Source organism: Ictalurus punctatus, chromosome 15, assembly GCF_001660625.3.
Source record: "Ictalurus punctatus breed USDA103 chromosome 15, Coco_2.0, whole genome shotgun sequence".
NCBI classification, from domain to species: domain Eukaryota; kingdom Metazoa; phylum Chordata; class Actinopteri; order Siluriformes; family Ictaluridae; genus Ictalurus; species Ictalurus punctatus.
This window is the reverse complement of record NC_030430.2, coordinates 4308413-4327624: the sequence shown is the minus strand read 5'-3', so window position 1 is coordinate 4327624 and position 19212 is coordinate 4308413. Positions and strand designations below refer to the sequence as shown.

Sequence of the window (19212 nt, the reverse complement as noted above, 5' to 3'; positions counted from 1 at the left end):
AGAATTGCATGGCACAACGTGTTAATTGGTCGACCATAAAAATAGTACAACTGTATAAATACACTGATCGGCCACTTTATTAGGAACACCTATTCATGCAATTATCTAGTTAGCCAACCATGTGACAGCAGTGCAATGCCTAAAATCTCACACATACAGGTCAAGAGCTTCAGACTTCTTCGAGCTACCAGGAAGGCCACATTAACTACTTTTTACAACCATGGTGAGCAGAAAGGCATCTCCGAGTAAACGTGTCAAACCTTGAGGTGGATGGTTTACAATCGGGTCACACTCCTACCAGCCAAGAACAGGAATCTGAATTTACAGTGGGAACAGACTCCTCGAAACTGGACAGTTGGAGATTTTTTCCCAATCTTCATGGAAATTGGATAATTGAGCATGCGTATATGTGTTCCTAATAAAGTGGCCAGTGAGTGTATATACACTTCGTTAAACACTTATATTCTAATAAGGCACAGGTTGATATTTAGTTGTTTTTTTTGCAGTATGTCCATATTCTTTAATCACCATTTATCATTAATTTGGTCATTTTATGTTTACCTGCGTACTCCTTCTACCTTCACGGCTTAGATAAAAACACGGACTCTTTAAAGACAGGGAAACAAATAAGGCCAATTTATCCTAAAGGTGCTTTGCTGCTGATTAGACACAAATATGTGTGTTGATGCGGTGTTATTGTAGCACCTGCGTGACGGATCATATCACTGCTGTAGAGCGTGAGCAAAACTTCGTAAACGGAATAACATGGAAAAACAGTGCCTTTTTAAAAGCTGCTTTATTTACAGCATTTTACATGCCTGAGGACTTTAATAGTTCATTAATTAATACCAACGAGTACAGCCAGAAACATTGGGGTAACTTTTGATGATCACTTGAACTTTACAGACCACACTTCAACAACTGCATGGTCCTGTAGGGTCATTCTGTATAACATCAAGAAAATCAGACACTATCTCACTGATAAGGCCACACAGGTTCTAGTCCAGGCTCGTTATATCAAAACTGGACTGCAGTGCACTACTCTCGGGCCACCCAGCAAGCTCCATCAAACCCTTTCAGATGGTTCAGAATTGATTCAGCAGCATGCCTTGTTTTCGACCTGCCCAAAACCACACGTCCCACCCCTCTTCATCTCTCTTCACTGGATTCCTGTAGCTGCTCTCATCAAATTCAAGGCCTTGTACAAGACCTTGTCTGGAACAGCACCCTCCTACCTCAACACTCTCCTTGAGGTTTATGTTCCTTCACACAACCTGTGATCCCTGCCTACTCAGCGAGGCACGAGGTCCCTTTAGAGAACTTCCGACCTCAATCCGGACCGCAGAATCAATCACTATCTTCATAAAAAAATGTTAAAAGACACCTAAAGACCCACCTCTTCCGTGAACACTCGCCTAACCCCTAACTTGTCCCCTGGTTCCCCTCTCAAAAAAGAAATCTGCACTTACACCGGCTCTTACACCTCTACTCTACACATTCCTCTAGACCTCAATTTAAAATCTAGCATGGTTGCACTACTTTTATTGTTCTCTGCTTGATATATCACTTTGCTTGTATTTCCTCATGTGTAAGTTGCTATGGATAAAAGCTAAATGAATGTAAATGTAAATCCATCCATTTGCTATACCGCTTATCCTACAGGGTCACGGGGAACCTGGAGACTATCCCAGGGAGCATGGGGCTCAAGGCAGGGTACACCCTGGGACACTCACACACCGATTCATACACTATGGACACTCTGGACATGCCAATCAGCCTACCGTGCATGTCTTTGGACTGGGGGAGGAAACCGGAGTACCCAGAGGAAACCCCAACAACATGGCGAGTACATGCAAACTCCGCACACACAGGGCCACGGTGGGAATCGAACCCCCGACCCTGGAGGAGTGAAGCGAACGTGCTAACCTCTAAGCCCGTAAATGTAAATTACTGTTAATGAATTAATATCAATGTTTTAAGAAAAGAATTCTGACGTGAGACAGATTTAAGAGTTTAACTCCGTTAGCCACAGTATACTCGGGTCCAGATGTGTGGCTCTTTGTAGACGTGCAGTAGAGCAGATGAAAACAGAAAAACGATGCCGCTAATAAAGATGAATTTAATTGTACAGTGTGGTGAAGTCCAACCCGCAGTCACAGTCTAGTATATTTGTAAATTGTCTCCATTTTCCGTTACAAAAAATTATACAATAATATACTCTTAAAGTAAAAATATCAACTGTAGTGTATATATATATATATATTTATTTATTTAAGAAATAAAAGCCGATCTCGGCTGTGGGCATCATCAGGCAAACTCGGCTCCTCAGCCAAAGGCGATGAGGTGAAGCATCTCATCGTCGTCCAGGCGCTCCCATCAATACAGCACTGGACCTGCACAGAAAAGCGAACGTTTCTTAATTAAGAGGACTAATATTTATAATTATCGTAATATTTAAGGTTGTTCACATAATTCCTAAGTAAAGACCAAAAGTATTTGGTCTCAAAAGCATTTCATTCTGTAACAAATATACACACAGGTTATAAAGTGCTTTATATAATTTATTAATTCCTGATTAGTTTAATTCAGATCTGGAATATTCTTTATAATAACATACAACCTAAACCTCAAAGAAAATTCAGATGTGACACCTCAATGTTTTAAAAACGTATTTGGAACATAAGTTTATGTAACAATGGGTAGTTTGATATTTTGAAACCAAAAGACATCTTTTGAGCAAGAATGTGCAGTGGTTTGAGTTCCTACTGTGTGGTACGCGCATGCTGCCAAACAAAATGGCTAAACATTTTTGTTCCGTTTGCTATTGGAACAAATATTACATGGTTGCTTACACAGATATTTCGATTTCGAATTTTCTGGCTGCGTTTCTTGTTTGCACGCTCTTATCAAAGCAGCGGCAGGAACACATCTCAGATAAAATTCACAGAGCTGTTAGGTGATCTGCATGAGAGGTCCTGGAATTTCAAGATGTTCAAATGAACATGGGAAATTGCAATAAAGCTGGTTTAAGAATGACCTCCGATCACTGCAAATCAGCATGCAGAAATCTGTGCGATTAGTCTGAAAAAAAAACATCACGTCGGATGTCCTACAGAGACGCGCGATTTGTCGTACATTGTCGCTGGTGGATTTTTTTTTGTTGGTTTTTTAGTTCTGTTAAAGCAAATGGTTCAGAAAGTGGGATCTGGGGATCCTCTGGGGTCTGTATAATGTCGGCAAGCATGTCAAGCATTGGCCGTGCTCTCTAGGTGGAACGTATGGCATGCTCTATCTCTCCTGTTAATCACAGTGACACTAGCCAATCATGAGCTTATGTATGTGGAAGAGGGCAGATAGCGCTTTCCTCCAACGTGTGTTACACTGCCCTGCATGAGCAGCTCAAAGATGTTGGCTGGCTTTACACGTCTCAAGAGGCTTCACGTGTTAGCCTTCACCCTCCCTGGCTGGTCTACCGCGTAAAGGATAAACAGCAGCTTCTATGCCATGCTTTTACCAACCAGAGACCGCGCCTACGCCCTCGTTTTCTAGTGGTTCACAAATTCTAAGGTTCTCTTCGTTCACGTCTCAGATCCGTTCCCCTTCAGTGAATTAGCTTTGCTATTTGCTGATGTAGAAACCTCCATGTTAATGTGATGCCATTTACAGTTTGCTCTAATGTAGACTGGCATGAGTTGCACATTCTGCCTCATGGTGAATGTCAAGCAACAGTCACAAATTCTTCACAGTGTCATATATGGAGAACAGCTTACGTCCTAAACCTACCTCACCCACCGAGACAAGGGCAGCTGGTATGATGATGATGATGATGATGAAGGTTCCTCATGGAATTCACTTTCTGGAAAGATCAGGATCCAGGGTGAGGGTCTTGAGGACATCTCAGCCCTGCTAGAACACATAGTATTCATATAATAACAAAGCAAACCAGACGTACAGTCTATGCACTGGTGAAAAACCGTTCGAAGAAAGGCGGGAAAGAGGAAGGATGGAAAAATGGAGTTGGGAAGAAAGGATACACATCAGGACTAATTTCGTACAACAATAAACTTCAGTTTTCATTTGTTTGAGAAGCTGGTACACTACAGATAGCATAACAGAGTCATTGTAAATGACATCCTTGCTTCAGGGCTTATCTCTCTTTACAATTCATTTCTCCTTTCATCTAGTTTAGTAACGACATTCAGTCTTATACAACACTATGTGATCAAACATGCCTCTTATCCCGTTATGAAGCATGACAGCACGGAAGAGCTTCACATTCTGCTGCTAGCAGCTTCCTCATGACACAAGTAATCAAGAATAGGCCGTACTTGTGAGAACCAACCTATCCTGGATTACTTGAACCAGGCAGAAGCCAAACACCGTGCTAACGAAGACGCAGTGGAAAAGAAAACTCTTGTAGCAATCATCACAAGTAAAGTTGCTTATTTGCTGAAAATCAAAAGAAACAAATCTTTTGGCAATGTACATATCTTACACATTCACAAATATAGAAACATTATGCTTCGGGTACATCTACATCTAACGTCGCTGTTCGTGTAAATTAGCAAATGTAGGTTTGAAACGTTAAGTGGGCTAGTATGGCTAAGCCCTCCGTCACTTTCAAGAAAAAATAGATTAAATAGATTACAGTCAAGCTCGATGTCTGACATGCACATGGCCGTACATCCAAATGGATTGTTGTTTTTAAATGTATTTTTTATTTATTTATTTTTTACTTTTGTGGAACCAGGAGCAACAGCACCACCCACAGTCAAAAATAAAAAATGCACAGAATGGGATGAATTAATGAAACTGCGGGCTGATTTCATTCTAGCCCAAACTGCAGGTGTTTGTGTGTATTGGGGCTAATTTATTAAAACAACTTCGCGACACATTCATAACACATCATCAGGTAGATGACGTGGTTTAAAAAAAAAAAAAAAAAAAGATTAATTAAAAAGTTAATTTGACATTTAATTGAAGGTGCTTCCTCTGTTTTGTTATGTATTGTTTCATTTTACTTTTATTTCATTATTTTAAAAATCAATTGCATTATTGGCTTTTGTTTCTTTGTTTAGATTTTATACATTTCATTTTATTATATTTCTATTTATATCTGACACATTTTTTTACTTATGTTTTCTTCATCTTTGTATTTCATCCCTGTGCATTCCAATGAATTACTGATCATCATGTTTAGTACTTGATTGTACAGCACTCTGAGCTGCTACACACACACACACATATATATATTATCTCTTAGACTTTCTTAGCCTTCTCATTCAATATCAAACATTATCTGAATTGCACAAATTTAACCTTCTGAGCCACCTGTGTGTTAGTTGGTCTTCATTATTCCTTACTTCTAATAACTAGAGTTTTACTAATAAATAAATAAACACACACACACACACACATACACACACATATATATATATATATATATATATATATATATATATATATATATATATATATATATATATATATATATATATATATATATAACTTAACCGCTTTAGGTCCCAAAAGGTTCAGTTATTCATCTTGAAGCACTGCTGTAAATGATTGGAAAACAGGAAACATTTGGTCGTTTGATCACTAGGGGGCGCACACTGTCCACTTTTTCATTCAGGGAGGGAAAACAAACGCCCAACTCACAACCTGTTAGTGACTGTGCTAATAAAAATACAAAAGAAAATATTAATAATTTAGCAGTCTTCCAGGTCTCACAGAAAAACCACCATTTTCTTCTGAAGTCCTATATGCAGTATGTCCGCAGACAGAGAAATCAACACTGATGTACAGGCTAAAGCAAAGATAATTGATTAATAGCCTTATTGGGAAGATTAGCTCCATGTTAGCGCTGATACTTGTGCAGATTTAAAGCTACAAAGTAAATGTAATCAGGAGTTTTCCCTTGCTAAAATTTTCTTATTTGATATGTGAGTTATCAGTGTATAAGGAGATGATACATGAACATTATTTATAACATCGTGTTATGGGAAAACATCCAACCAATCTTATGGTATTAGCACTATTTCTCTCCTGTTTGTTTGTTTTTTTTTTTATCCTGGTTTAAATACTTAATCTGTTACACTAGTTTTACGTTATCCATAAATATTAATGATCAGGTTGATTATTTTCTGTTTCATGGCTCGACTCTCGTGTACTACACTGTAAGCAACTGGAGCTTTTCTGCATAATTCTATATAATTTCTAATTGCAAGTTTCAATAAACGATCCCCCATAGCCCAATTTATTTAGTGCGGTAAGTAGGAATTTCCAGTTGACTCTGTCGAAGGCTTTCTCTGCATCGAGTGTTACTTGTATGTGATGTATAGTGTATCAAGTCGAGAAGTCTGGCATGTTAGTGGCCCTTTGTCTGCCTTTAATGAGGCCTGATTTATCTGGGTGGATTAGTCAAAGAATAACAGTTTTAATTCTAGCAGCTAGAGTCTTGTTTCTAATTTCGGTCTCTATGCTGAGTGATAATGGGTGTTAACTGGAGGGTAATTCATCAGAATGAATACAACCGCGTAACAATAACACTGTTGAGTGACATGTCAATACCTGAAGCAAACTCCACACTAGCGTCTCATCCAGGTTCATGACCGGACTCATTTATCTGGGATCTGCAAGCAAGATGAACGCATCAGAGGTCAGTATCAGGAACTCATCAAACATTTCTAATATCACTGCTCTATATATAATATGATGAATGCTTGGGAATTTGCTGTTGTTAACTCTTTTCCACCATAAACATGCTGTTTTTGACCAATCTGATAACGACTGATAGAAGCGCACACGTGGAAAAACATATAGGGGGCATTTGACATCGCAGTAGAGTCTGACTACACTGGAGTCTATGTAAACAGCACTATAAATAGACCAGTTTGTTATACAACTCATTAGTTTGTTCTAGTTTCGTACAACTTACTTGCAGCATGGTGGACATAGCTATGATGGTGTAAAATGATTCGCATGCATAAGGGAGGGCCGCTCTTCTTAGTGCGCTTATGCATTCTCTGTACAGTTAATCTGCTGGATTCATTTCAGTAAGCAAAGGGAATGTTGCAGATTAGAAAGGCTCTGCTCATCAGTTAAAAAAAAAAAAAGGAGTCATAAGATCTCATCATGCAAATTAGTAACCAGAAGAAGCGCTTATTTTCTGTGTTCGCCTTTATTTACAAATTCAGCAGGCCACTCAGTACAGACACGAGCCAGTTCTTGCCGTCACAAAAAGCCTGTTGTTCTTAATTACACAACGTGCGAGTATTTGCGATCAAGGTACAAATTTGCTTTTCTGCTTATGATGAAATCCAAGCCCGAATATATGAGGATGCTTCCCACCAGATATCTCCAAGAAGGGGGAAAAAAAAAAGTTAATAAGAAAAGCATTAAATAGTAATTAGTACAAAACACGTAATTAGCTGTATTCTTTTATTTTTCAGCTGTGCTTAATGATACATGATAGTGATAAATTTGGCAATTATGGGAAGCTTTTTCCAGCCCCGTAGCAACAGCTTTCTCTCTTTCTGATGTACCTGAAGACCAGGATCTTCATTCAGAACACGCATGTGAATGATTTAATGGTCTTACCTTGCCAGCAGTAACGCAATCCTTAACAGGGCCATCATGGGTAGGTGGCATCTACCACTGGGCATCCTGAGCTTGAAGGCTTCAGTAAAAGATGTTTTGTCTTCAGGAATTTGAATTCATGAAACTGTTCACCTGACCCACAAGAAAACAAAGAAGGACGCAAAATAGCTTAGAAACAATTTATACCACGGCGCTGTTGAATTTTCCGTTCTGATTGGTCAAAAAATGTTCATTGTCTAGAACAGCAAGTCAAATCACAGGTCTAATGAGCCGGTTTTAATACGTTACCGTTTCTACAGACGCTCCACATAAACAGAATCAGAACATGCAATTGTAGATGCGGTTGGAGTTTTATTAAATTTAAGAGAGAGGGAGAGAGAGAAAGGAAAGACGGCTGGCGAGGGAATGACTGTTTATAGCCGTTTAGACCTGTAGCTTTAAGTGATAACAGGAGTTAACTTGTCTTGTGGTCGTTTCACAACATTAAACATAACTATAAATGTTTACATGAACACAAAATGCCGTTCTGTAATTAACCCAAACGATTAGCGTTGACAAATCAGTGTGGTACGACCACAACAAAACATTTCAGTTGTTGGGAAAATAATCAACTTCGGCATGGTAAAAACAACTCTCCGGGCCGCTTCACAACACCTCGTCGTTGATTATTTTCTCATAACATCACACCCCGTCGTGTTTTATTCCTGAGCTTTTATGTTGCATGTGGGTGAGCTGCAGCCAGTTCACTGCTAATTAAGTTACATAAAATGACATTAGGCATAAATGAATAACAAGATTTACCGTGATCCCTTTTAAACCCACCGCCAATCCTTAGCTAAACGTGACGAAACGTGTGTGAGAGCGCAAGGCCAGGCGTCTAAACGTATTACTACAATCTAGTGAGAAGCTTCGAAGACAACGTATCAGTGGGTATTTCAAAACACTTGGCAATCTTACTTGGCTATTGCAAAATGATGAAATGCCTACACTATCAGCATGTGTGCTTAAATCAAATGGAAGATTTTCACTCTTGCATCTTCAACCTTTATATATATATATATATATATAAATAAATAATTTTAAAAAACAACAAAAAGAAAAACCTTGTGTTTGTGTTTAACAGCACTTCTTAAGACAGTTCACTATTTCAAATAACCACTGGTAAAGAAAGACGTATGTACGGTCTGACGGTCTGGTCTGATCCAGAACTGGAACAACGTCGCAAGCTTTATTCTTTTAAATCAGTGAAAATCGTCCCCTGTGCTCTGCATCCCCTCTCCTGCACAGAAACTCGAAAAATCTGTTTTAAATGAGGTTGCTGGCTATGGCTAGTATATGTTATATAATCACAGAGGGTGGGAAAGCCCACACATGTCAGATGCAGCTTCAGTGCAAAACACACACACACACACACACACACACACACACACACACACACACACACACACACACACAAACACTCCCGCCATTTCATCACAGGAGAGTCTGGCAGGAACGAGCCTGTGCAGTGCATATGCCACAAAGCCAGAGCTCGCAGGCGCAGAAATAAGAGTCATGTTTCATACAGTAATGTCGGTGACAGACTTTCAGATGCATTATGGACGGCTTATGTCAATTTAAGAGCTCTGTTTTATCTACGTTTGCAAATATTTGAATCAATGCACATGCGTTTTAGATTACATGGGAGTTTTGAAGAAAAAAAAAAGAAAGAAAGAAAGAAAGAAAGAAAAAAAAACAAAGAAAGAAAGAAAAAAAAAAAAGAAAAGACTCTGCAAAGTGCCCTGAATATCAAACAGTTCCATCTCTGGGGAAATCTGTTTGCACAGCAATCTTACTGCTGCAAGCACACGTTCGTTTATTTATTTATTTTTAAAACTTCAATATTCAGATATAATTCAAGATAATGAGTTGGAAATAACAGCAAAGAGCCTTGTTCATCCCTCTCTCCCTCTCGTTCTCTTTGAGGTGTTTATATAGCCATAGGAATCATCTTATGTAACACATTTGCAGTGTGTAGGCTACTGTGTAGCCGGATGAAGGGAAAATGGCCCCTGCATCAGCGCTTACTGCTCATTTGTCCATCTCTACGCTCATTGATAAAGCACCAAAGAAACGGAGGAATATACGTGATCCGTAATCGCCTTGATCTATCACTCTTGACTGATTTGATATACGCAGATGGGACTAATATTGCACAATCATTAGGAGCAACGTAAGGGAAGGGAGGAGGGGTATTGGACCTATTAAGGTTTTTCTGCAACTAGATTTGAGTAATCTACCGCAAAGCCAACTCTAATGAACAAACCCCCCAAAAACTCATCATACCAAGTGTCGATAAGATAAGATAAACTTTACTGATCCCACACTGGGGAAATTCCCTTGTTAGGAATACATCAGGAATTGAAGCAGGTCAAATTAAGAAAAAATATAAAACAACATAGAAAAAGTCCCATCTAAGCCGCGAATACATATATATATATATTTGTCTCACACCGCTGTAGTTATCAGCATGGATATGATAACTATAAATTAAAGCTATTCTACACTCCCAACAGCATTTAAACACCAAAACCAACAAATCTAACAAAACTGTTATTGTATGCACCTCTGTAAGAATATCATTAAAAATTTAAAGTAAATTAAATAATAAAATGAAATACCATATGCAATGATGGAGTAGTGTTAATATCATACTGTAATACCGTAATCCAAGATGTCAAAGCGTCTCCTGCAACTTATTGCTTTCATAAGATATTTTACCGAGTGCTGTTTACAATACAACAGAGAATAGCTTCAGCTACGCTGCATTTGCTGTGCATCTCATCAACACAACATAATTGTGATAATCCCTCCCACCACCCCCACCTTTTAACTCGTAGACACAGAACTGCCACCTTACAGACGCATTCTGTTGAGAAAACTGGTGGGCGATTTTGTGAAAGACAATTTCACACGGAGATGACTACAGCAAAAATCCAACACAAAGAAACACCCAGGTCTGTTTCTTTTACAACTCGTTTTAAAATCACAGCCTTTAGATACAACATAATTAAAGCATATTTCTGTTGGTTCAATGTACATTTAAAGAAAAGAAACACCACCAATCTGTGAAAGATATAAAGGCCCATTAGTAGGCTTTTTTATGCCACACCCTGTCACTGCTTCATATTTAGACTTAGAACTAACAATTCATTTAATTCTAAGCTGAAATCACATTGATTTTGGCCACTTGATAAATTACAAATAAATTTCCACTTGACAAAATGGCTAGGAAGGGATTTGATGGTGGTGTTATGGACCACTCTGCTTCATGAATCTGACTCCCTTCAAAGATTAACTTTAGTGAATCAAACGATGCAACTTTTTTAAGTGCCCTCAATAAATATTTAACCATACAAAAAAAAACCTGTACCTATTTTTCTATATGACGGTCATTTTTAATAGCTAAAAAGAATGTTACATGAACTCACAATCCAGTTAAAATATTAACAATAAGTACAGTAGATCCACACTAACAGCAGTATAAGACAAACTAGACAACTTGGTGAAAATGTGTGCAGAAAATAATGATTTTCCTCATTTCTATCAGTAACATCTTGGTTTTGCTGGATTTGGATCAACCTCATCCGGGGAACGTTTGAGAGAAATAAAAACAAACATCAACTGCGAGACTGCAGTACTTGATTTACAGCTACCTGTTTTAAACCGTTATAAGTTCCTAAACAAAATGTTATTTCGATATGTAAAAAAAACAAAAAACAAGATGGGGTTGCATACACAGCCTAAAAAGCATAAACCCTTCTGTCTAATGTTTTTTGTCTTATAACATGCGTTTTTATGTGCATACTAGCTGCTTAACCAATGTGTACTCACAAATAAACGTTAAACATTAGTTCAAAAAGCATTCGCTTGCAAATTGTTGTTCAGTAAAGGAGACTGGCTGCTTAATACTTCAAAATGTATAATTAACGTGTAATCTTTAATGGCCACAGACGTTTGTTTTGTAATTATTTTAGTTTGCATGTTCCCCCAGTGCGTCGGAGGTTTCCTCCGAGTACTCCGGTTTCCTCCCCCAGTCCAAAGACATGTACTGTAGGCTGATCGGCATGTCCAAAGTGTCTGTAGTGTATGAACAGGTGTGTGAATGTCTGTGTGATTGTGCCCTGCGATGGAATGGCACCCTGTCCAGGGTGTACCCTGCGCTGTACCCCATGCCCCCGGAAAATGCTCCAGGTTCCCCGCGACCCAGAAAGGATAAACAAAATGGATGGATCTTTCATTGACATGTTGGTCAGCAGTTGATGCAGCAGTGCTTTAGTCCTTTAATCGTGTCCAGGTGTCTCAACTCCTCATCAGTATACTTATTCCAAATCTCCCAACTTTCAAGCGAATACCACCATCAACTCCATCACATTCGCCACCTCATCTCATGCACGGCATCCTGAAACTCCAACGGGGTCCATCGTTCGCATCGACTAGACCTACATCTCATTAACATTAACGCTGCAAAATGGCAGACGGTTTCGTTTTTACGACCTGACAGTAGAACCCGACTTCGATCGCTGACGTTGTTCAAAGTTTGCCTATTCTATCCGATGCTACTCTAACTGAGTTAGCAACGACATCAGAGCCGCACTAACTTCTCACGGGGACAACAAAAATACAACACCGACCGACAAAACTAGCGCCAGATTTTTCATCGTAACTGTATTTAATAAATTATTTCAGCGCGAATGTTTCCTGTAAAAAAATACCGAACAGAAACGTAGACATCCTTCTAGTTTCGAACAAGGACCAATAATTGTGACGTGTGCTTTTATTAAAAATGTAGCTCAAAAAGTTTAATTTTATTCTTCTTCACCACAAACTCAAAGTACTAAGGTCTTCACAAAACTATGGCTATGACCAAGAGTACAACACAATACAATACATAAGAAAAACACAAACGTTAACAAAAAAGGTCAAACAATAACAAAGTTTAGCTAATAATAACAACAACAACAACAACAATAAATAAAAAAAGGATTACTAGGCTACTTATGAAAAACGCTAAGTAAAGGTAGTGTTTAGGGATGAAGGTTTTTGGGGAATTATCTGCAAATTTGTGAGTAATTATCACTGAACAACGCTGAAATGAGGAACACGGTTAGTTTTAAAATGGCAGAACATATCTTCACACAGGGCTACAAACCCGGACTGTCAACAACACTGAGCAGGAGGGGGAGGGCGTGTATGCTAGTGTAGCTAACAGCTAACGTGTGTGTGTGTGTGTGTGTTTCACCGCAACACCTTGCATTGGCTCGGCTGGAGTGTGTTTTACAATTATTCGCACACTCTTTCCTTTTCTAGCTCAAACGCACACGTTAAGAAAGCGGTTGCTAGCTGAAGTGCTGTTTTGTAAAAACATTATTATTATTATTATTATTTACAGCATGGAGGCTAGAGCAGGGTTATATCTGGGTGACATTTTGCTTCACAACACAAGGAGGAAAAACAATACGTCGCATTAGAGATTTAGGCTATACAATGCAAAACGATAATATAGGCTGGGAATGAGGAAAACAAACAAACAAACAAACAAACAAACAACCCCAGGAATATAACAAACACGTCATTGTTAATGATTTAGCAAGAAGCTAAATAAACTCGAGATAATTAAAAAAAAAAACTCGTAAGCGAATTGTGTATAATTTACAGTATCAGATATGTATTGTTATGATTGCTTCATATTCCTACTCTTAAACTAGTTTCTCAGAGGATGTAATGTTTCATGTTGAGGCTGTCCGACAGCAAGAGCACGCCGAGAGAGAAACGGTAAACAACTCTGAGCGCGCGCGCGCGAGCGAGTGCTGCATGACAGCTCCACTGGCAAACCCAGATACACACAAACTACAGCCGCACGAAGCTGTCACACACACACACACGAAACAATGTCGCCTAAAAGCATTCAGAATGAATGTACACGGTTCCGGTTTTGCCCACACGGTTTCAGCGTGTTGTCAGTGCACGCGCGTGGACGTCCTACCTGTTTTCGACGGCTGCTCCACGTCCCTCGCGCCTCTGCACTTGTACCATGACTGAACTTTCCAATCCTCCGATCCTCCTCCGTGCAAAACTCATCAGGTCAGCATATTCAACTACAGCAATTCATCAACATTATACAGGAGGGGGAAGAAAGAAGAAAAAAAAAACCTAAACTAATCTCCGGACCGTAAACATGACACAAGCAATCATGAAAAAATACAGACATGAAGATATTTATTTATTTATAACGACGTATTTACGCTTTCCCGCCTTGTCTTCAGGTCCTTACGGGAGGGGCCCAACACGGTCTCTTATCAGCGAAGCGCTCTCTTGGCCGCGCGTCCCGGTTGTGCGTGTTAGCGCGGGGTGTATTTATTTCTGCGCCAGAGTCGAGTCCGCTCCGACAACATGGAGAATCCGAGCGAGAGAAGGAAAACAAGCGAGGACATGGGGCAAGGCGGCCGGTTTCAAGTTCCCCTTACTACACATAAACAACCTGCGCGCTGGGCGCTGCCCGGACCCTGGGACTCAACGCGGACGGCTCGAATGCGTTCGGTGCGTGAATCTGCGCGGATCGGAAGTGAAGAAAGCGACAAGAAAACGGAATTCTGCGATTTATTCAGCCATTGTTTTGCTCGCGTCGGGCGTTCAGAGGGCGCCTTGAAACCGCTGCTCGTTTCGGATTGGATGTCCGGGAAGTGGGAGTAGCTGAAGCATTCTTCTCCGCTGCGCGCGCTCCACATTGAAAACATTCCAGCGCTCGCGCGGCTGACGATCACACCAGTGCACGTTACAAGCAGTTCATTAAGCTGAATAGGAACCCAATTATGAGCATGGTCTCATTATACGATTTACAGTAGCATGTGCACTGCTTTTATTTAACACACATGGTCAAATCGTCCTATCATCATCACAATTGTTGTCGTTGTTGCTGTTCTTCCGTTCTTCTTCTTCTTCTTCTTCTTCTTCTTATTATTATTATTATTATTATTATTGTTATTGTTTTCTGCTTGTAGTAGTAGGCTAGTTGTTGTTCTTCTTCATCTTCACGTTATTATTGCTATTGTTTTCTGTTTAGGCTAGTTGTTATTCGTCTTGACATTATTATTGGTATTGTTTTCTGCTTGTAGTAGTAGGCTAGTTGTTGTTGTTGTTGATCTTCTTCTTCTTCTTCTTATGATTATTAAAGGTCAGTGGTGGCTCAAGGGTTAAAGGCTTAAAGACTGACACTGTTGGGCCCTTGAGCAAGGCCCTTAACCTTATCTGCTCCAGCGGCGCTGTATCATGGTTGACCCCTGCCCCTAACAAGCTGGGATACGTGAAGAAAAGAATGTCACTATAGTGAAATGTATATGTGACAAATAAAGGCTTTTTCTGTTATTGTTTTCTGGCTGTTGTAGTTGTAGCAGTAGCAGTGCTGTTATTGTTACTGTTGTTGTTTTTCTTCTTCATATTATTATTATTATTATTATTATTATTATTATTATTATTATTATTAGTAGTAGTAGTAGTATTATAAGTAGTATTAATTCACCTTCAGTACCTGCTTTATTCTGGTCAGGGTCGAGGTGGAATTGGAACCAAACAGTGGGCGTGAGGTGGGAATAGACCCTGGATTGGATGCCAGTCCTCCTCTACTTCCTCCTCCTCCTATTATTATTCTTATTAATAATAATAATAATAATAATAATAATAATAATAGTAATAATAGTAATAGTAGCAGTAGTGTTGTTATTGTTGTAAAAGAATGGTAGAAAGCAGGCAAGGGTACGGTTGCAATTGCAGAATATCTTATCTGTTCCTTGATGCATGATGAATGGTCACATTGCTGTGTTACTCTCATAGTTGCTCTATAGTTATTAATTATATAGATTAATATGAGCTAATTATATTTATGAGGTAATTAATTATATAGATTAATATGAGCTATATATGATTCATTAAGCCTGCTTGAAGTGTATAATAAATGTATTTTGATGTATACTTATTAGTATAAATATTAGACAGTATATTCTTCTTTTTCTTGTTATTGTTGTTGTATTGTATTATATTTTTCCTGTATATTAGTATTAGCATTGTTCCTGTTGTTGCAAAACGGTTGTTACATAGATTGCTTGATGGAGATTTATAGCTTTATTGTTTTTGTTCTCATTTCATATTTTTATTTTATCATTTGCATAATTTGTATTGTATCAGCCACAGGTGTTCCTAAATTTTGAAGGAAATTGGATTGTACTGGCAACAGTAAGTAGCTACTATAAGTACTTGAAAGCTGCTAAAATAAAATTATAAGAATAAGTTACAAAAAGTAAAAAAATATATATAATAAGTTACAGAAGTGCTTAGGATGAATTAGAAGTAAGTCTCCTCCTCGTGCTCTGCCTTCTGGATGATATAATGAATTTATTAAAGGGTTGGTATGTTTTCAGTGCTTTTGTGTTTTGTTTTTTATTTGGGACCAATCAATACTGTGGTCAAATGTGATCCGTTACCAAATTACTTTCTACACCACTGGTATACCATACACTTTAAGTGCATAAGCCATATATGCTAACTGAACAGTCATGCATTGTGTTGACTTTGTCGTTTGCTTTCTAAAAAAAAAAATTAGTTTAGAGAAAATAAACAAAACAAAGAAAAGTTGGAGTGAAAATTCATTATGTGTGTGAGTTTATGTAAGCTATTCTTGAGATATTGGATGGTTTATATTACATTAGTCATTTTAAGAAAACTCACCGCCTAGATAATAAACTCAGAAGTCAAAGTTACGGGTTAATGAATCAAGACACAGTTAATATGTTACAGTTAATAATGCAGTTAATAAATTACAGCATTTGTTTTTATACCTTCATAACTTGCCTCGCAGATGTACATTTTAGTACATCTGTGACTTTGCTGAACACAGAGGTGTGGAATCAAGTCACAAATACAGTCAGGCTATTTGATTAAACTGTATGTACATAGAGGCTGCATTAAATATAAAGTGCATTTTCACATTTGCAAGATTATAAAAAAAAAGTGCTGTAGCTTGTATAAGCACTTGAGTGTAATATTTATACTGTATTAAGGAGGTAAGTTGATAGCGTGGAGACTGAAAATGAAACTGAGCAAGGATGCCTAGAAAGAGTGGCAGGCTTTAAGCTTTAAGAAAGCTGCAAATCTATTCCTGAAGAAGTCCCAGCTGGGGCCAATTCTATACCACAAAGCTGAGATGTAAACAAGCATTGGAGCAGTGTCTACATTCCTCGTGGAAGCCGCGCAGACTCGTAGCTAAAATTATTGTGAGCAGAATTCCAAAACGTGCTCTATTTCTTTTTTTTCTTTTTTTCCCAGAAAAAAAAAACCTCTTCAGGGCAGAAGAAAGGACATTGGCTTGCAAAAGAGCTCTTGTTTTGATATTACTATTGAATGCATGAAGAGCAGGACTGTGCGTGGCAATGGTGTAGAAACAATATAAAAGAAAGTACTGTTGGTGCATTGAATTTGTAACTTACATCAGATCTGACTGAAGTATACCACTAATTAAATGTCACCTTTAAAGCCTTATGTTCCCAATACTTACTGTATAAGCAAAGAAAAATGGGGGAAAGAAACTCAGCTGAAAAAGCAGCAGTGGGTTCTATCAGTCTATAAGTTCCCTATCCGTTCATGATTACTTTTGCTTCTGATGATGGGATGATATGTTGGGTGGACATATAAATTGCTACTACGCCTCTAAAGACTATCTTTCTAGTACTGACTCATATTTGTCCATTTACATGATCTCTACAAGAGAGAGAGAGAGAGAGGTCAGAACAGAATGGACAGACTGGCTTGAACTGACAAAAAGGCTTTGGTAAGTAAGGCAAATAATCATTCTTTACAACCGTGGTGAGAAGAAAAGCATCTCAGACTGCACTACATGTTGAACCTTGAGGCGGTTTATGCTACAACAGCAGAAGACCACGTCAGGTTCCACTCCTGTCAGCCAAGAACAGGAATTTTTATGTTATCATGGGCACAGACGCACCCAAACTGGACAGACTGGAAAAAAATTTTTTTCCCCTAATCTTTAACTGTCCAGTTACGATGAGTCTGTTCCTGTTCTTGGCTGACAGGAGTGGAACCTGATGTGGTCTTTTACTGTTGTTGCCGATCCACTTCAAGGTTTGATGTCTTGTGCGTCCAGAGATGCTTTTCTGCTCACCATGGGTGTAAAGAGTGCTTATGTGAGTTACTATAGACTTCCCGTCAGCTCAGACCAGTCTGATCATTCTCCTCCGATCTCTCTCAGATAAACAAGGTGTTTCAGCCTGCAGACCCTCTGCACACAGGATGCTTTTTATTTTTCGCACCATTCAGTGTAAACTCTAGAGACTGTCGTGTGTGAAAATCCCAGGAGATCAACAGTTTAAGAAATACTCAAACCAGCCTTTCTGGGCCCAACATTCATGCTATGATCAAAGTCACAGAGATCATACTTTACTTCATTCTGATGTTTGATGTTTGATGTTTGACCTGTATCTGCATGTTTTTTTTTGCATTGCGCTGCTTCCAAATGACTGGCTGATTACATAACTGCATGAATGTGCAGGTGTACAGGTGTTCCTAATAAAGTGGACGGTGAGTGGAGGTTGGGACAAAATAGTGTGAAACACCGAGATGGTGAAAAACAAGGTCAAAGTACAAAACTACGGTTAATAAACCTACCATGACGAGACCACTCGAGTTCTGGTCATGCAGTAACACCTGTAAAAGAAACATTCGTTTTTAGGCATTCTCATCACACTTACTGTACTTGATAACAGTTATAAACAGCCTTTCTTTTACCAGCCTCTCTTTTTTCTTCCCTCTTAAAGTTAATAGGACAAACAAAAAAAACTTGTCATGTTACTGAGAAATCACAAAGCCCTCCATCTTGAAGACTTGAAGTTTCATCTTTACCTCTGACTGTTACAAGGATGCTAACACTGAAGACTCCTCCAGACAATGCTAAATAAACGTCTAAATAAATGAACAATGACATGTTTTCAATCCACTTATGTGAAGCATCTGTTATACAGGTCCCTGTGTAAACATAATTCAACATTCAGTAATTGATACTATGTATATATATATATATATATATATTCAACGGAAAATGCAACTTATAATGATTTCTCCAGTTTCAAAATTATTTAACTCCTTCATGACGAGCATCTTTAGTACTTAGTACTAAAGCTCCCTTTTGCTGTTATGACCTGCAGCAAACGAGATGCAGAGCTTCTGGCAGCGTTCCTGAGGAATCTTATTCCATTCCTCATGAACAATGGCCTCCAGTTCAGTAATATTCTTGGGTTTGCGTACTATAACCACCTTCTTCAAATCCCACCAGGGATTTTCTACGGTGTTCAAGTCAGGTGACTGTGATGGCCCTGTAGAATCTTCCAGGACTTCGTCTGCAACCAAGAATTTGAGGTATGCTTGGGATCATTGTCCTGTTGGAAGGTCCAGTGACGCCCAATCTTCAGCTTCTTCACAGACGGCATGACGTTTTCTCCTAGGATTTCCTGATACTTCAATGAATCCATCTCACCTTCCACACACTGCAGGTTTCCAGTGCCAGAG

At 38.8% G+C, this 19212-nt stretch overlaps 1 long non-coding RNA gene across 3 annotated transcripts; it reads right to left on the bottom strand.

Moving 5' to 3' along the window:
- Nucleotides 1-2105: 2105 nt before the first annotated feature.
- On the bottom strand, nt 2106-14308 carry LOC108275906 (uncharacterized). 3 transcript variants are annotated; one of them, XR_008398049.1, is made up of 6 exons: nt 13887-14308; nt 13628-13739; nt 7603-7734; nt 6574-6635; nt 3784-3903; nt 2106-2393 (listed from the first exon to the last, which is right to left on the bottom strand). It is a non-coding gene; the product is annotated as an uncharacterized LOC108275906 (long non-coding RNA). The 3 variants fall into 3 exon arrangements; XR_001814785.3 differs by having other exon boundaries at nt 3784-3906; nt 13628-14308; XR_001814786.3 differs by having other exon boundaries at nt 13628-14306.
- Between the last annotated feature and the right edge of the window lie 4904 nt (nt 14309-19212).